This window comes from Bos taurus, chromosome 15 (assembly GCF_002263795.3).
Source record: "Bos taurus isolate L1 Dominette 01449 registration number 42190680 breed Hereford chromosome 15, ARS-UCD2.0, whole genome shotgun sequence".
NCBI lineage: Eukaryota > Metazoa > Chordata > Mammalia > Artiodactyla > Bovidae > Bos > Bos taurus.
The window spans coordinates 20,179,894-20,197,057 of record NC_037342.1 but is presented as its reverse complement, the minus strand read 5'-3'; the positions used below and the strand labels follow the sequence as shown (position 1 = coordinate 20,197,057).

Genomic DNA, 17,164 nt, shown 5'->3' with positions numbered 1-17,164 from the left:
TGAAACTGAGGAAAAGCTGACCCAAACTGTATAATTTTATATGAAATATATGCAAGACATATTCTCCGCATTATAAGACAACTGGATGGTATATGTGGCACCTTATCTCTGACAGGAATGATAATAACATTTACAACTTTCCTCTCAAAGCCCAGTCTCTCCTTCTGACCCCATAGCATGGTACCTCCCACTTCCCACCCACACATGCTCACTCATGCACCTTCATTTCAGCTCAGAGTATGTATACAAGCTGAGGTTGGCACAGGTCTTTTCTTTTTTAGGTGTTAAATAACTATTTAGCAAGCTAATTCAAAACTGCTTGACCAAAAGTTTAAAAGTGAAATTGACAGACTCAGACCATAAGGAATAACCGTATCAGACAGAATTATAAGAGGACTCTAGGGGTCTCTGTTTTTGCTAATGATCTAGAAGATAGTATAATAGGACACTGAACATAAAGGAACTCAGGAAAAAATAAAATGTAGCTTACAGCAAATAATATAAAAGGAGTTGCAAACCAACTATGACCCAATTAAAGTTCTTTGTTAATTGTTAAGTTTGATCTAAATATAAATTCTTACTAATAATCAAGACAGTTGTTTCTTATACACCAATTCCTGTAAGATGAGAAATGAAATGCTTGAGTTAGTACTTCCAATGGTACTACTGGTTTTAGATAATTGTCCTAGTGTGCAAGAAACTGAAAAACTCTTTGAGAGGCTAACAAAATTAATGGTTGTGTTAGAAAATGCTAAGACTAGCACAGAAGTTCACAACACAATTTTTTCTTTATAGAGTTCTATTCATATCAGAGGATGATATAGTAATTTGCAATTAAATTTAGAATTCTGACAAGATTCCTTCTAAATGAAAATCACCAAATACTATAAGTTAAATCTAGACTATGAATCATCCTAAACAGCTGCCAAAACAATTCAACCATAAACTCTAACAGACCAAAGATTCTTGTATTTCGTTTTCTGCTGTATTTCCAGCACTAGCAGAGTGCCTACAGGTGCTTAATAAATATGTGCTAAATTACAGCATTTCAATAACTGGGCCAAAAATCTCTTTACCAGATTTATTTGTTCTTTACTTCCCTTCACATAACCTGCACTCCAGCCAAACACGAGGATTTAAGGCAGTTCCTTCAATTTGGTTGCACACTGGAATCATCTGGGGAGATTTGAAATATACTGGCATATGAATTTCATCCTGAGAGATGTTTATTTTTTTTGGTCTAGGTGAAGCATGGCCATAGGCCAGGTGATTCTAATGTACAGCTAAGTTTAAAAACACTGACTTAAAGATTCTTTCTCCTAAAATACCTTTCTCCATAGCTTCACAGGATAAAATCTCACCTATTAGTATGGAAGGTTCCCAACTCTGCCTTGAAACCTTTCCCAGAATACCGTTAAACTCATTTTTGGATTATCTGAGTATTGCACAGGGCCTGGCATACGGTTGGGACTTGATAAATGTCTGGGGGCATGGTACATAGTAGAGACACAGTACATACTTATTGGAAGAATGATGTATAGTTGGTCCTCATTATTTGCAGATTCTGCACTTGCAAACTTGCCTATTCACTGACATCTATTTACCCCCAAATCGGTCTGTGCAGTGCTTTACAGCCATTCCACAGCCATGTGCTTGTGCAGAGAGGCGAAAAATCTGAGTTGCCAGAAGCACACATTCCAGCTGAGGCTGAACAAATCCCTCATGTTGAAACAAGTGTCCTAAAAAGGACTGGTTAGCTCTATGATTTTCACATTTTTGTGCTTTCTGTTGGTGAATTTGCTGTTTAAATGGGCCCCAAGTCTAGTGCTGAAGTGCTAAGTGCAAGAAAGACGTGATGTGTCTTATGAAGAAATATGCGTGTTAGGTAAGCTTTGTTCAGGTACAAGTTACAGAGCTGTTATAGGTTCAGTGTTAATGAATCGACAGTGTATACTTAATAAAGTGTCTCTAAACAGTACCACAGTACCGTTTAGCTTCCCTGGTGGCTCAGACAGCAAAGTGTCTGCCTGCAATGCGGGAGACCTGGGTTCAATGCCTGGGTCAGGAAGATCCCCTGGAAAAGGAAATGGCAATCCACTCCAGTATTCTTGCCTGGAAAATCTCATGGATGGAGGAGCCTGGCGGGCTACAGTCCATGGGCTGCAAAGAGTCAGACACGACTGAGCGACTTTGCTTTCACTTTTTCAAACAGTACCACATGTACAATAAGGTTATGGATAGACTGGTCCATGAAAATGTTCCGACAGGAGGCTTGCAGGACCCTAATCTTGTATTTCCTCAGGAGCAGTGGTTCAGTATTTGTCGTAACTTCACAGAACATAGCTACAGTTGACCCTGGAACAACACCGGGTTTGAAATGCATGCATCCATGAGACTGTGTGATTCTGGGATGGCTGATCCGGGGGTGCGGAACCCTGGATCCTGAGGGCCGACTGACGTTATAGAAGAATTTCTGACTGCACAGAGGGTGGGTGGTGTCCCTACTGCCTGTGATATTCAAGGGCAAACTGTTCAAGGAAAAACAAGATTGACTGTAATTTCACTCTCTCCTCAGAATTCTTAGTGACCGAACCTGTAATTTTTAATGCCAGTTTCATTTGGCAAATGGGCACCTCTTAGGTGCCAGGTCCTGGGGATACAGCAGGAACAAAGCCAGTCCTTTCTCTCAGCAAGTTCACAGAGGGAGAGGATGCAAACAATAAACACATGTCAGGTGACAATAGATACTACAGAGAAACTTTTAATCAGGGAGGCCTTCTCTGATAAGGTGGTGTCTGTGCAGATACCAAAATGAAGTGGAAGGAAGGTGTAAAAGGAGGACACAGGGCTAAGTACAAAGCTCTGAGATGAGCGCAGGACAGCAAGGTGGCCTGTATGACTGGTGGCAGGCGAGCAAGGGGAGGAGTCAGAAAGTGAAGTCAGAAAGGCGAGGTCCAGGGAAGCCACATCATGAAGAGCTTTGCAGGGCAACGCTTCTCAAAACTTTACACACCATTTGAATCATAGGAGAATCTTTTGCATGTATGTGCTTCCAGATACTTAAGAACTGTTTTGACAAGTTTCAACCAAAAAGCTAATGGGAGTTTGATGGAGAGTGTGTTGCAGTAATACTTGCTTAAAAAGCATGAAAGATTATATTGTTTAATCAGGAATAATTTATTGAAATTTCCTCTGTCAATATAGTTCCCTAGATTTCTTTGTAGTGGGCTTATAAGTTTCTTTTTAAACTTGTCTTAAAATAGTTTGCTTTTGTTCTTGCTATGAATGGTGGTTTTTTCCTTCCCTCATATTTTCTAACTAGTTATTGTTGGTGTCTAAAAAAATACTTATTTTATTCACATATATGAAACTTTAGTGACTGAGGTATCTCAGGGAACTCAGTGTTTCTATTAGTGCTTCACTGAGGCTCTTGGGTTTTCCAGGCATATATAAGAATGTAAAATCATCAGATTGCCTCTTTCTTACCAATTTTTATATCTGTTGCCCCATACTTCTGTCTAATTACATTGCAGCGTTAACAGTGATTATTTTGTGATGTTCCTGATATTAATGGGAATGTCTTTAGTGTTTTACTCTCAAGCATTATACTTAGCATACAGCACATCACACTGATGGCTCGTTAGGTTGTACATACACATACACACAAAACATACTTTTATATCATGTTGGGCAAATTTACCTCTTCATGCTTCAGCTGTAAATAAATAGTTGTTTTGAGATTTATGAGTTAACATATACAAAACACTTAACACTGGAACAGTGCCAGGCACAAAGTAAGCACTCAATAAGTGCTCAGTTCAGTTCAGTTCAGTTGCTCAGTCGTGTCCGACTCTGCGACCCCATGAATCGCAGCACGCCAGGCCTCCCTGTCCATCACCAACTCCCGGAGTTCACTCAAACTCATGTCCATCGAGTTGCTGATGCCATCCAGCCATCTCATCCTCTGTACCTATATGTAATTATATGTATATAGAGCTATACATTTACATACCACACAATATACAGCCTTTAGAAAGTTCCTTATAGAAGTATGCTTTCCTTCTACATGAAAGATTTAGGGAAAAAAATTTAAAATATGGATTGAATTAATATGATACATTAAGATGATCATGGGGAAACAGTGGAAACAGTGTCAGACTTTATTTTTTGGGGCTCCAAAATCACTGCAGATGGTGACTGCAGCCATGAAATTAAAAGACCTTGGAATTCCTTGGAAGGAAAGTTATGACTAACCTAGATAGCATATTCAAAAGCAGAGACATTACTTTGCCAACAAAGGTCCGTCTAGTCAAGGCTATGGTTTTTCCAGTAGTCATGTATGGATGTGAGAGTTGGACTGTGAAGAAAGCTGAGCGCCAAAGAATTGATGCTTTTGAACTGTGGTGTTGGAGAAGACTTTTGAGAGTCCCTTGGACTGCAAGGAGATCCAACCAGTCCATTCTGAAGGAGATCAGTCCTGGGTGTTCTTTGGAAGGAATGATGCTAAAGCTGAAACTCCAGTACTTTGGCCACCTCATGCAAAGAGTTGACTCATTGGAAAAGACTCTGATGCTGGGAGGGATTCGGGGCAGGAGGAAAAGGGGATAACAGAGGATGAGATGGCTGGATGGCATCACCGATTTGATGGATGTGAGTTTGAGTGAACTCTGGGAATTGGTGATAGACAGGGAGGCCTGGTGTGCTGCAATTCATTGAGTCGCAAAGAGTCGGACATGAATGAGCGACTGAACTGAACTGAAGATGATCATAATCATCTTTGAGTTACTAATATTGTGAACTAAATTAACATTTACCAATATCAAAACATTTTGGAGGATTATAGTATATATGCTGATACTGCCCTATGAATTTTTACATCAATAATCATAAGACTAACTTGTTAGTTTTGTTTTTTTTTTTTAAATTTACTTGCTTTGCCACATTTGGGTACCACGATTTTGCTAATGTTAGAAAAGGGATATGGTATTCTACCCAAACTTCTCAGTGACAAAGTAATTGCCCCATGTACCAAAGGGAACTAGATTAGACTGGGCCATGTGTTCCTATATATGCACCACTATTTCTAATATCTAATTTACTGGTATTCTGAAACCTGTACCGGACCCCTTACTAGAAGTTCTAGGACAGAGCATATTCCAGCATGGTGTTCACAGAAAACAGGATGAGCAAGAGAGAGATCTCATAATGTAATGGCCATAAGAACTGACACCGTAACACACACTCTCTCAGAAAGTATCCAAATATCCTGGACAAATGACACAATTGCTTCGTGTCTCAGTTTCCTCAACCATAAAATGGGGATAAAAACACCACCAAGAGCACAGAGTTGTAATAAATATATAATAATAGTGCATGCGTGCATGCGTGCTAAGTCACTTCAGTCATGTCCAACTGTGTGCATGGCTCTACCAGGCTCTTCTGTCCATGGGATTCTCCTGGCAAGAATGACAACAACTGGAATGGGTTGCCATGCCCTTCTCCAGGGGATCTTCCTGATCCAGGGATCGGAAAAAAGTGCTTGGCACATAGTAAATATTAATTCTTATCTTAAAAGTTTATCCTGAAAGTGAAACTTCAATACAAATGATAGAAACCCTGATTTTCATTATTTTATGTCTTCATTAATATAATTCTAAAGTTCTGCCTTTGTTCATGATCTCACAATATGAATTTTGTTAAATTAATAAAATAATTTAGAACAATGTTTCTCAGAGGGAAAGGGGAAGAACACTTAGTTTGGAAAAGCCCAAAATTTTTTGGAAAAAAGTTTTTTTTAGAAGAAAAGCAATTCAAGATTTAAGTGTCATGGAATACTTTGGCTAATAAGGATAATTAGAAGGCAATGGCACCCCACTCCAGACTGTTGCTTGGAAAATCCCATGGATGGAGGAGCCTGGAAGGCTGCAGTCCATGGGGTTGCTGAGGGTCGGACACGACTGAGCGATTTCCCTTTCACTTTTCCCTTTCATGAATTGGAGGAGGAAATAGCAACCCACTCCAGTGCTCTTGCCTGGAGAATCCCAGGGACGGGGGAGCCTGGTGAGCTGCCGTCTATGGGGTTGCACAGAGTCGGACACGACTGAAGTGACTTAGCAGCAGAAGACAATGGTATCAATAAATATGAATACATATGGTGACACATCATAACTAGACTTACCTTGGTGATTATTTTGAGAAGTATAGAAATACCAAATCACAATGATGTGTAACAGGAACTAACATTGTGTTGTAGATCAATTATACTTCAAAGCAAACAAAAAAATAGAAAAAGACAGATCAGATTTGTGGTTACTAGGGGCAGGGATAGGGGAAAGCAGTCAAAAGGTACAAACTTCCAGTTATAAGATTAAAAAGTACCAGGGATGCAATCTTCCTTGGTGGCTCAGACGTTAAAGCATCTGCCTACAATGTGGGAGACCCTGGTTCAATCTCTGGGTTGGAAAGATCTCCTGGAGAAGGAAATGGCAACCCACTCTAGTACCCTTGCCTGGAAAATCCGATGGATGGAGAAGCCTTGTAGGCTATAGTCCATGGGTGGCAAAGGGTCGGACACGACTGAGCAACTTCACTCAGGGATGCAATGTACATGATAAATATAAATAACACTGCTGTACATTATATATAAAAGTTTAGAGTAAATCCTAAGAGTTCTCATCACAAGGAAGAATACTTTTTCTATTTCTTTAATTTTGTATCTATATGAGATGATAGATGTTTACTTATTACAATAATCATCTCATAATGTATGTCAGTCAAATCTCTGCTGTAAACCTTAAATGTATACAGTGCTACAGCAATTATATCTTGATAAAACTGGAAGAAAAAAATATTCCAAAAAAAGAAGGTAATGGTAAAAAGCTTACTAAGGAATATGAGTATAAACACAGCTGGGAGACCTCCCTGGTAGCCCAGTGGTAAAGAATCCACCTGCCAATGCAGGGAACATGGGTTCAATCCCTGGTCTGGGAAGATTCCACATGCCTTGGGGCAACTAAACCCAAGTGCCAGAACTACTGAAGCCCACACACCTAGAGCCCGTGCTCTGCAACAAGAGAAGCCACTGCAATGAGAGGCTCACTCACTGCAACTAGAGAGCAGCCCCCATTCGCCACAACTAGAGAAAGCCCATGTGCAGCAACAAAGACCCAGTGCAGCCAAAAATCAATAATAACATTTAAAAAATGGCTGGGATGAGGGAAAACAAGGCAGAAATACAGAGGTCTGTTTCCTGTTTGTTTTTAAAAAAGGAATGGCAATCAGTAATTTACAAGAAATACATTGATTTTGATGGTGGGTAGAAGTGAAGGGACATGGAAGAAAATGGAAGTAAAATTAGAAGAAAGTATAATAAGCACCTGAAAGGAAACAAAGGTTTTCTTACAGAAAATGAGAAAACATTTCTTTCAGCTTAGCAATATAGATGGTGGATTGTGGAAACTTATTTTAAAATAAATGGCTGTAGACAATGATCAGCCATTGCCTCCACCTCTCTCATAATTTCATTAACATTTAATAAAGTAATAAATTAGTATACTCTTCAGAATTAGCTTTCTCTTAAGATCTGTAAGTTACTATAAAAAATTAAAGCCATAATAATTTTCTCCCTTAAATAATTGTTATTTAACAAATCTTTTATGAAAAAAATCCTATGACTTAGGACTCTATTTTGATAGTATTATCATTAGATATGAAGTAACTTAGTTCTTATGGCATTTTTGCAGATGTTAGCTAGGTGACCAAATTCCATTTTTAAAAGTGCACAACTAATACTTTTTATAATACTCTGGTGAAAGGCAGAACAATAGCAGCCTGGTCCATGCTCACCTAATCAAACTAAATCAACCAGGTTAAGTCAGTATTCAATGAATTCATGTATTCACTCAAGAAATGTTTGTTTATTTGAATGCCTACTATGAGAGATACTGAGTGAAGATGAGAGAGGGTATAAACACGAATACAGCTGCTACACTAAGGAATATAAATATACTAAAGAAACCAAACAGATGAATACCTATACAATATAGGGCATGTCAAAATTAATGCTAGTAATAGTGATATATCATGGAGTTGTTGTTGTTTAGTTGCTAAGTCATGTCCGACTCTTTTGCGACCCATACACTGAAGCTCACCAGGCTCCTCTGTCCACGGGATTTTCCAGGCAAGAACAGTGGAGTGGGTTGCCATTTCCTTCTCCAGGGTCTCTTCCCGACCCAGGGATTGAACCTGTGTCTCCTGCACTGGCAGGAGGATTCTTTACCACTGAAGCACCAAGGAAGCCTGAAATCATGGAATGCAAGAGACAAAGACATTTGCTCAGATTTGAGAAAGTTGTGAGAGGTGGATGTATAAGCTAAGAAGAGAATGACAATGACGACACACATTCCTGTGTATACTATTGTGTATGTGTCTGTGGTAGGGCAAGATGTGGACTGGAGTAAGGAATGGAAAGAATGACTTTTCCCTAGAGAAAACAGGATCAAAGGCCCAGAGACATGAAAGGTGAGAAAATATACAGAATAAATGTGAGCTTAATTCTGCTGTAGAAGAGGCTAGAAAGTCAAGATGTAGATAGTCCATGCAAAGTCTTGAATGCCATACTAATGTCTCAACTTTGTTACCTGGAAATTACTGAAGGTTTTTGAAAAAGGGAATGGTGTAGTTCTACCCACATTTTAGAAAGGTAATTAAATCAACTATACACTAATATAAAATAAAACTTGAAATAAAAACAGAAAGAATGGGGAACCACTGAAAGTTTCTGAGAATGTGAATGATGTGTTTCTAACTACATTTTAGGATGGTAATTTCAGCTCTAATTAGTTTTGAGGGGCAAGAAACTCAAAGCAGATAAGTTAGGAAGGTATTATGAGATATTTTCTAAGATGAGCCAATGGGTCCAGTAAGGATTTGATATTAAAGACAAAACAGGAGAGAGTAACAAAAAATAATTGATGGCATCAAATGATACAAATACACTGCAGAATGACTGAGGACATCGGGTAAAGGTGATGAGTGGCACTGAGGGAGCTGTTTTGGAGATATGAAGACAGATGGGGTTAAGAGGCAGCTGCTCCTAACCAAGTTTTTACATCATAGATCCTTTCTCAGTCTAATGAAGACTATATACCACTTTTCAAAGTAATGTTTTTAAATGGGTAAAATAAAAACAGACTGCATTACAAAAAATCAATTATATTAAAATAGTCATCAAAATATGTAAAAATGTGATACAGTAAAATATATGCCTTTTATTAATACATTAAAATAACAAGATGTAGCAGATCTAATAACTCTCATGATTCAAAAGTAGTTAAAAGTGACAGTTAAGAATATTTATTTCAACTGTAATACAATAGGGAAACTTTTGCTGTTACTAAAATTGGACTTGTTGCTTACATTAATAATTGAGAGAAACAGTAAATTTCAATTAGAGGATATAAATATAAATACTAATTTTTTCCCCATTCAAATCAGAGAATGCCCAATTTCTATCAATGGACGCTTCAGGGAACCACAGAACACAGGCTAAAAACTCCCAGTTAAGGAGTAAGTGTGATCTGAAGAAGAGATGACAGCATCTTATTGTTTTAAAAAGTTTGGCAGGAAAAAGAGTAAGATATAGAAAGATATTTTGGTGGGGAGAGAGATATAAGTTTTTTTTGTTTGTTTAAGAACTTTAAACCAGGAGAATGGATTCAATGGGGCAGGAGAGAAAAAAGGCACGCCCACTTATGTATGAATTAAAGACTAGTAATAAATAAAAGGATAATAACTTAAGAGGGAAAAAAAGAAGGAATAGCAGTGAATTGGGAAAACAGGTAGTATTAGTGGTAAAGAATCTGCTTACCAATATGGGAGATACAACTGACGCAGGTTCAATCCCTGGGTTGGGAAGTCCCCTGGAGGAGGAAATGGCAACTCACTCCAGTGTTCTTGCATGAAAATCCCACGGACAGAGGAGCCTGACGGGCTATGGGAGTGCAAAGAGTTGGACATGACTGAGCAACTGAGCACATACACACATACGAGAAAACAGAGGTGGTTCAATGAGGCAAACCTTGGCTCTCCTTTACCCTGTAATTCTCGGTCAAAATTAACCAGACTACCATTCTCAACCCTGCAGTCCTTTCCCAGCCTCCACAAGCCCCAGAGGGCCAGGACCGACTGGGAAAGAAGAGTGCAAGGTGAGGACGGGCGCCGCCAGGGCACTGCCAGTGTTCAGGGGCAGGAGGTGCGCTCTAGTTGCTCTTCTGCCTCCTCTTTTTAATGCATCTTCAATCTTCTTTTTCAGCCTTCAAGATACCTAGAGACTTAATGCTGCCATTTGGCAGTCTAAATACTCCCGTCCTAGCTCCTCCAGCCAGTCTCCCCACAAAAAATCAAAACTTGAAAAGAAAGATCAGTGAGGGTAATGTGATGCTTATATGATTAGAGAAATTATTAAGCATCTAAGTGTGAAAGATTCTTGAGGAAGGGGTACAATGGATACTCTACGGACAGCCTGTTAAACAAAGCGACTATTTGAAAAGACTGATGAAAGATTGTTAAATATAAAAACTTAGCAGTCTCTGGACCTTCTTCCTTGTCGGTTCACCTTTCCTCCTCTGTGCCTGAGTGTGTTGTGTGCGTTGTGTGTGCGAGCACACACACATGCTTGGGGAGAAGGGGATGCAGGGAGCATAGAACGCGTTCACCACAGTTCTCACTCTTGGAAGAGATTCTTAAGCCATTGGGTTTGGTAAGCAAAAGGCTACCTTATTAGGAAGCAAAGATTTAGCAATTAAACTATCAGTCTCTAGATTCAGTACTTTTTCTTTTTTTTGGCCATGCTACACACCATGCAAGATCTTAGTTCCCAGACCAGGAATCAAACCCATACCCGCTATAGTGGAAGTACAGATTCTTAACCACTGGACTGCCAGGGAAGTCCCTAGACCTAGTATTTCTAAAATAAATAACTGATTATTTTATCTTCTAATTCTGACTATTTTTTAAGAGCTAACACAAAAAATTGCAGAAGAGGCTAAGTACACATTGACAGGAAATTATTTCAGGATTTTGATAAAATATAAATCCATGTTGAACTGAATTAGCTTATACTAGGTGCTTATCATCAAATAAGTACTCAGCCTATTAAAATGCACATAAAACTTAAGTACTCATTTGCTATCAATGTGGGGAATAAACATTTATGATCTACATGTTATTTTGAGGAATGCTTAGGCCCAAGACTCAGCACCTGGCAGAGCTCTTGCCAAATTCACATTCTGCTTTCTGGCTGTCACTAAGGAATTCCAAAGTGCTTTCTCTACCTGCCAGATCGTCACTCAGGTGCTATCCCAGCATGCGATGGTCTAGAAGCTAAGTTGCAGCTGCCAACCTGGCATGTGCTTCCCAGCCACCTAGGCCAGTAGTAAAATTTTCTACATCAACCAAATTCACAAAATTAATTTTGTGAAGTTTTTTTTTCTTATAAGCCAATTCCTGATGTTTTTTTTTTTCAGAATCACATTTATAGTAACTATATTCTGAACCTACTCTCTTAGTACAGAAAATCTTTTTAATTTGTGGATCAGGATTGACTTCAAACATTAGAAGCCTCTGATTCCCTGCAGACATTCTTATTCAAAGGGAGAGATTAAAGACCTTAGGACCTCTAAAGAGGTCTCTTTAATGTAATCAAAAGGCCTGAAAGAACACTGAAAAATAAAGAAGTTAATGGGAAATAAAAGGGCAGCAATTTAAGGCATTTTGTTTTTCTTACTTATAGGGATAACTAGAATGGTCTCCACCGTCCATTTTAAAGAATGTGGAGTACTTTCTATAATTCTGCAGTTTCTCTTGGCCAATATATTCATCCCATCCAGAAACCGGTCAGGAAGGAACTAGTTTTTATTTCCAAAGCTTTACAATTTGGGGGGTAAGAGTGGGGAGTACCTGGAAGGTACGCCCTGAAATACTTTAAACTAGGAAAGAGCATAGAAAAACAGAGCTGCTGGTTCAACCTCCAACCTCAGGAAATCCTAGCACACACACAGAAGGGAGCACATGAGGATCAAGAGGTGCAGAGATTTGCAGGCAGATATGCCCCGTTTATAGAACACAAATATTTTTAAAATAAACTGGGAACTTAGCTTATTTTGAAAGTTACACCATCCTATCCTTACACAATGATGACACAAAGCCCTGACAATCCAAAGCATTAGATTTACTTAGTTTATCCATAGGCCTTAAATGATAAAAACCATAAAAACTCAGTAGCTATATGAAACAGAAGGGAGGGTGGCAGGGCACAACCTTTAAAAGAATGACATAGCCCGAGGACACAACATGAGCTGATTAGAATCAAGTGGATCAAGGTGGCAGACAAGTCAACTTGACTAGACCTTAATCCTCAGTACACACTCATTGTAACACATCAGCAAGCTAAATAATATACCCAGAGGCGCCACACAGTTCCAAGGCCAACCATCAAAAACCAAAACATGGGCAACAGCCCAATCCTGGAAATCTCAGCCCCTTCCCCAAAATGGTTGTCATAATCCTCCCACTCGTTAGCCTATGAAATTACCCAGCCCATAAAGCAAACCACACCACACTTCAAAGTTGCGCTCCCCCTCTGTGAAGGTCCACACTCTGTGGAATGTGTTTCTCTCTGAATAAAGCCACTTCTCTTATCTGTTACTTTGTCTCTCACTGAATTCTTTTTGCAATGAGACATCAAGAAACTGAGCTTCATTAGGTCCTAAAACCAGGTCTGAGATCTCAGGTGGGAGAGTGTGGACTTTGGCTGGGTTTGAGTCCTAGCCACATGGGTTAGAGTCCCAGGCAGGATTTTGGCTGGCTTCAGGTCCCAAACTGGGTTTTGCTAGGTTCAAGTCCTGGCATATGGGTTCAAGTCCCAATCTGAGGTAAATGGTTTCATATACATTAAATCTCTCTTCCAGATAACCTGGTGGTTAAAGAAAAATAAAATTCTGGACATTAAAAATGGATGACAACAGGATTATAACCTGTGATGTGGTCAAACAGATACTCAATGGAAAAATTAATGGTGTAAATGTATTCTAAAAAAAAGAAAGCAATTAAACATTTAAATTACAAAGGTCAAAGTGATCAAACAAACCAAAAATAAAGGCAGACAAAGGAATAAAAGGCTTTTAAATGTGAATAATCATGGAAGAAATAAAAACTTTAAGATTTATACCCTCCATTCCATTTCTCACAAAATACTAAACCTATAGGTTCTGTGGGTATCTAGCAAACTCCTGTTACTGAGATTTTCTAGGGCACCTAAGAACATGAAAAACATCCCAACCGGTTTATGAGAATAGCATAATTATGTTGACAAACCCAACAAAGATGGACAAAACTAACCAAATATATGTATAATCTTACTTATACTTTATCCAAAAGTCCTAAATGTAAGAAAGATAAGTTATATAGTATATTCAAATTATAATAATACACATTAGCCAGTAGATTTTATTCTATAATAGATTTTTCTAATATTGAACATTGTTAATTCAATTAATTTAATCATAAGTAATGATTAAAGACCTGTTTTGGATGGATGTGGAAGATGAAAGAGACATGAAGAACAAAGAACCTTGAGATTTTTGGTTTGAGCAGCTGAGAAGTCGGTATTAACTCTTACAAAAGTGGGAAAGACTTGGAAAGAGACAGATTTGGAAGGACAAAAATTCTGTTTTAGATAATTTTGTTTCAGATACTAATTGCTATCCAAGTAGAGCTGTCCCAAGATAGCTGGGTAACAGAGAGAAGTCGGGATTGGAGATAAATATTTGGTAGTCATTAGCATGTAGATGGAGAAGGCAATGGCGACCCACTCCAGTACTCTTGCCTGGAAAATCCCATGGACGGAGAAGCCTGGTGGGCTGCAGTCCATGGGGTCACACAAAGTCAGACACGACTGAAGTGAGTTAGCAGCAGCAGCAGCAGCATGTAGATGGTATTTAAAAATATAGTATTGGATGGATGGAAAACTGTAGAAAAAAGAAGAGTGTTCAGGATCCAAATTTTAGTAATTTAACAATGACACTAGATACTAGCTAGATTTGTGAATACCATATTTTAATATAGTATATGTTGCTATACTTATTTTTGAAATCAAGCTAAATTAGGACCTTGATACAAAATTATTTAATATAAACGTTATTATATCACAAGGTTGATTTCCTGCTGGCCTCTGAATACTTCGGTTTCAGTAGCAGTGTCATTTCTGTGATCTGTAAATTATCTGAATCTTTTTTGAGGGGCAGTCGATTTTAAAGTGTTCTGCAAACTGCCTCAGAGCCTGAGTAATGAGGGCACTGGGACTCTGACTCTAAGACTTTATTTGAAGAAAGGGTTTTATTCCAAGAGACGAATCTGCTTCATTTACTTTAAGTCATATTTTATAAATATCATGTAGCAGTGGACAGTGGTGAAAAGTAGAGTGGGTCTCAAAGTCTGAGATAAGGATGGAATCGTTTAGTGGACTGAGAGCAGTAAAAGTCAGCCTTACTGACATTTAAGCCTTATTTAAAATGACTGACTGCATGCTTAACTGAAAAAGAAAATAACATGAGTCAAATGCTGAAAATGCATTTTGAAGATGTGCCTAAAAGATACTTAGGAATTTAGTAATTTAAGGGAATCTTCCCATAATATATAAATCTATTTTCAAGCTTCTTATGTTTAACTTTTATAGGTATTTACAGGAATATATGTATGTAAGCAGGGGATACCTATGTCAGGAAACAACAGCCATTGGCATTTAAAATATGAAATAACAGAAAAAGACTCATTAAAATCAGAAATAAGCTCAAATACCTATTATTAATCAATACTGTTCTACGATTTCAACCAATGCAACAAGACAAGAAAAAAAGCTGAAGTTTTTTAAAAATTGGTATTATTTTGGAGTCACTAAGATCCTGACAATCAAGAGACTCAACTGAAAACGTACTACAAGTAAGTCCTACAATATAACTAACAGTACATAAAAGTTCAGTAGGGGATTCCCAGGTGGCTGGGTAGTAAAGAATCCACCTGCCAATGCAGGAGATGCAGGTTTGATCCCTGAGTCAGGCAGATCTCCCAGAGAAGGAAATGGCAACACACTCCACTATTCTTGCCTGGAAAATCCCATGAACAGAGGAGCCTTGCAGGCTACAGTCCATGGGGTCACAGAGTCGGACATGACTGAGCACAGGGTAACTAGGTTATTTAAAATTGAATAACTTTCCTTTATACCACATACTACAAGGTATAATATATAAGCATATCAAGTATAAAATATAGTAAGGCAAAATCTCATTCATAATAATGATTGCTAACATCTCTCAGGGGCTTATACATTATTGGTTAATATCCACAACCATGATATTATATATAGGTACTATCATCACAATTTCACACAAAAAACTGAGGCTTAGGAAAATATAAGAAATCTGCCCAAGAATACAAATGTTAGAACAGGAATTCAAATTCAATCTTTCTGACTCTACTGAAAAATCTTTCTTAACACTATTATGTCACTCCTATCTATCAAATTAACAAAGACAGGTTGTACAGGGAAAGAGTGATGGGTACTGAGAGCAACACACATGGATTTCTAAAAAGAATATAAATTGGTGTAAATTTTCCAGAGGGCAATTTGCATGATCACATCTAGGATTCTGTATAAAATACATTCATAAGTGTGTACAAAGATCTACATACATGGACATTTATCATTGTTCATTATAACAATAAAAAATAGTCATACTTTAAATACTTAGCAATATAAGCTTGATTAAATTATAGTCATACTTGAACATGCTGAATGCCACTTGGCATTCAAAATAATAATCACAATATTCACATACAAAAATGATCTTTAAAAGGATATTTAATGATATAGGAAAACATAGTATATTGAATGAACAGTAAGGAACAAAACTACCTATGCATACAAATTTTTTAAAGGATGTGTTTATAGTTAGTAGGAGAATTTAAAAAAAAAATTACCAAAACTTTAAGTTATCTCTAGGGGAGAATTATGTATCTTTTTTTTTTTTTTAACTTTTTCTCTATTTTAAAAACATGATAAAATAAATGTGTTAAAATATTTAACTCAAGTGAGAAGTTGCTATCTGACTCAGGGAGCTCAACCCAGTGCTCTGTGACAACTAGAGGGTGAGAGGGGTGGGAGACGGGAAGGAGGGAATATATATATACCTGTGGTTGATTCCTGTTGATGTATGGCAAAAACCAGCACAATATTGTAAAGCAAATATCTTGCAAGAAAAAAAAAAAAGAAAAAAAATACTTAACTTTAACTCAAAATTTAGTTTTAAAAGATAAAATGATAGATATGCCTTTAGAAAACATCTCTATTTGAAACCATTTTTTTTCCTATGCATGATACTGCTAATTTTAACACACTTTATGACTTAAAATTTTTATGTTACTTAAGGCACTTTTCTATCTTAGCAAAAATAGAAATACCTACTTTATCAAAACAATTTATTAAACATTTCCAGCATTTTAGATCTATACTAATCATTTAAAATGACAGCAAAATTCCAAGAAGTATCTAATGCATAAAATTGCCAACTCAGTGGGAGCAATTCAAAGAACATGATGACTTAAAGATAAAAAACATTTAAGTCAACAGTGGGGAGGCAGCTTTAATTACATGGGAAACCTGTTCCCTGTAAGTATACAAAACAATAAATTATAAAGTAAAAGCCAAGATTTAAAAATGACCAAAGTTACAGAATAAGGATAAAATTAAGCCCACATAATTTTGAATAGGAAATGAGTAGAGATGACTAAGAACAAAGAACAGAAACTAATTTTAGCTTCACCCTAAAAGACAGGAGGTAACAAATTTGAGAGTCCTTTGAAAAATGTAGGGCTTCCCGAAGAGCTCAGTTGGTAAAGAATCTGCCTGCAATGCAGGCGATCCCAGTTCAATTCCTGGGTCGGGAAGATCCCCTGGAGAAAGGATAGGTTACCCACTCTAGTATTCTTGCATTTCCCCTGTGGCTCAGTTGGTAAAGAATCTGCCTGCAATGCGGGAGACCTGGCTTCGATCCCTGGGTTAGGAAGCTCCCTTGGAGAAGGGAAAGGCTACCCAGTCCTGTATTCTGGC

The 17,164-nt window shown here is 37.8% G+C and overlaps 1 protein-coding gene across 6 annotated transcripts in view; it reads right to left on the bottom strand.

Annotated features, from left to right (window-relative positions):
* ZC3H12C (zinc finger CCCH-type containing 12C) overlaps nucleotides 1–17,164 on the bottom strand; it is a 76,893-nt gene that overhangs the window by 48,389 nt on the left and 11,340 nt on the right. For 2 of the 6 annotated variants that reach the window (XM_059875081.1, XM_059875080.1), the window contains exons 2-3: nucleotides 16,246–16,304; nucleotides 9,869–14,027 (exon numbers count right to left, since the gene is read on the bottom strand). The exons of 2 other annotated variants lie outside the window; for them this stretch is intronic. The gene's annotated coding sequence lies outside the window, so the exon portion shown is untranslated. Of the gene's footprint in view, nucleotides 1–9,868; nucleotides 16,305–17,164 lie in introns of all 6 variants that reach the window. 2 more of the 6 variants (XM_059875079.1, XM_059875082.1) reach the window with 2 other exon arrangements.